This window comes from Stylophora pistillata, chromosome 14 (genome assembly GCF_964205215.1).
Source record: "Stylophora pistillata chromosome 14, jaStyPist1.2, whole genome shotgun sequence".
Classification (NCBI taxonomy): domain Eukaryota; kingdom Metazoa; phylum Cnidaria; class Anthozoa; order Scleractinia; family Pocilloporidae; genus Stylophora; species Stylophora pistillata.
Window position 1 is genome coordinate 10,095,133 of NC_142532.1, and position 2,246 is coordinate 10,097,378.

Consider the following 2,246-nt stretch of genomic DNA (forward strand, 5'->3'; position numbering starts at 1 on the left):
GCACGGGCTAGCTCCAAGGTATCTATATTCAAAGTTTACGTGGCGTGACTCTGCTTATGACCTCAGGGACTCTGAAAATAAGCTTAATGTTCCACTACCGCGCACTAATTATAACAGAAAAAGTTTTAGCTACAATGGCGCCACATTATGGAACAGTTTACCACGCGATATAAGGAACACAGAGTCTCTGGGGTTATTTAAACGTAAGATCAATGACATTTTTTAAGTCTAACGCACGGCATTCGCGGAAAACAGCTTTAGTGTTATAGTATGTAGTTTTCATTTTAAATATCTTAGCGTATGTGATATGTATTTTTATAGGCTGATGAATTGATCTTGTCTAAATAAAGATTACAATACAATACAATACCAGGTTCTGTTGGTAGTTGTACGTGGAAAAGACGTGGCATACCTAGAGTTCTGTCTCAGTTGGGCAAAATAAGAGAGAAGGCCGATGGCTCGGCGACCTTTAATGGGGTCGCCTTGACGGGGGAGCAATGAGCCAAGGCGCGATCTTTTGGTGGCCTTTCGCTGTCTGAGCGTTCGAACGGTGGGAGCGGCATCGTCCGTTGGTGGGAGAGGCTTGTAACCGGAGTTTGAGTTGTTTGATTGGCGACTGACTCCGATATCGGATAGCTACCTTGTGTATCCTGCCAGTAGTCATATGAAACAACAAGTATATATGAGATAAATATATATGAAGTGCGGCTATGAAACGTATATGTGCGCGATCCTTCGCAGTAAAGCACTATTTAAGCAATAGTGAAAATCAGACCTGAAAAAAATTCAGGCCTGTACGGGATTCGAACCACTGACCTCTGCATTACTAGTGCAGCGCTCTACCAATTGAGCTAACAAGCCAACTGGGAGCAGGCCATCAAATTAATTCGACATAAACCCGTAGATGATAAATCAAACAACAAGTGTATATGAAATACATATATATGAACTGCGGTTATGAAACGTATATGTGCGCGATCCTTCGCAGTAAAGCACTATTTAAGCAATAGTGAAAATCAGACCTGAAAAAAATTCAGGCCTGTACGGGATTCGAACCACTGACCTCTGCATTACTAGTGCAGCGCTCTACCAATTGAGCTAACAAGCCAACTGGGAGCAGGCCATCAAATTAATTCGACATAAACCCGTAGATGCTAAATCAAACAACAAGTGTATATAAAATACATATATATGAACTGCGGTTATGAAACGTATATGTGCGCGATCCTTCGCAGTAAAGCACTATTAAAGCAATAGTGAAAATCAGACCTGAAAAAAATTCAGGCCTGTACGGGATTCGAACCACTGACCTCTGCATTACTAGTGCAGCGCTCTACCAATTGAGCTAACAAGCCAACTGGGAGCAGGCCATCAAATTAATTCGACATAAAACCGTAGATGATAAATCAAACAACAAATATATATGAATATAAGTATATGAACAAGTATATATTGTTGTTTGATTTATCATGTACGGGTTTATGTCGAATTAATTTGATGGCCTGCTCCCAGTTGGCTTGTTAGCTCAATTGGTAGAGCGCTGCACTAGTAATGCAGAGGTCAGTGGTTCGAATCCCTTACAGGCCTGAATTTTTTTCAGGTCTGATTTTCACTATTGCTTAAATAGTGCTTTACTGCGAAGGATCGCGCACATATAAGTAGTCATATGCTTGTCTCAAAGATTAAGCCATGTATGTCTAAGTATAAGCACTAGTACTGTGAAACTTCGATTGGCTCATTAAATTAGTTATCTTTTATTTGATTGTACCGTTACTACTTGGATAACCGTAGTAATTCTAGAAGATACAGTTGCGAAAAGTCCCGACTGTCTTCGAAAGGGATGTATTTATTAGAGTAAAAACCAATGCAGATTTTGCCCGGTGTTGTGGTGAATCATAGTAACTAAACGAATCGCACGGCCTTTGCGCACGCGATGTTTCATTGAAATATCTACCCCATCAACTGTCGATGGTAAGGTAGTGGCTTACCATGGTTGCAACGGGTGACGAAGAATTAGGGTTCGATTCCCGAGAGGGAGCCTGAGAAACGGCTACCACATCCAAGGAAGGCAGCAGACGCGCAAATTACCCAATCCTGACTCAGGGAGGTAGTGACAAGATATAACAATACAAGGCTTTTCCAAGTCTTTTAATTGGAATGAGTATAACCTAAATCCTTTAACGAGGATCCATTGGAGGGTAAGTCTGTTGCCAGAAACCGCGGTAGTTCCAGCTCCAATAGCGTAT

The 2,246-nt window shown here is 41.4% G+C and overlaps 1 non-coding gene and 1 pseudogene across 1 annotated transcript; both read left to right on the forward strand.

The window, feature by feature from the left end:
* The first annotated feature begins 1,514 nt into the window (after positions 1-1,514).
* Trnat-agu (transfer RNA threonine (anticodon AGU)) lies at positions 1,515-1,587 on the forward strand. The gene has a single exon. It is a non-coding gene; the product is annotated as a tRNA-Thr (tRNA).
* Positions 1,588-1,629: 42 nt separating this feature from the next.
* Positions 1,630-2,246, forward strand: part of LOC148716456 (small subunit ribosomal RNA) — a pseudogene marked incomplete at both ends in the record, with an annotated part of 884 nt that continues 267 nt past the window's right edge.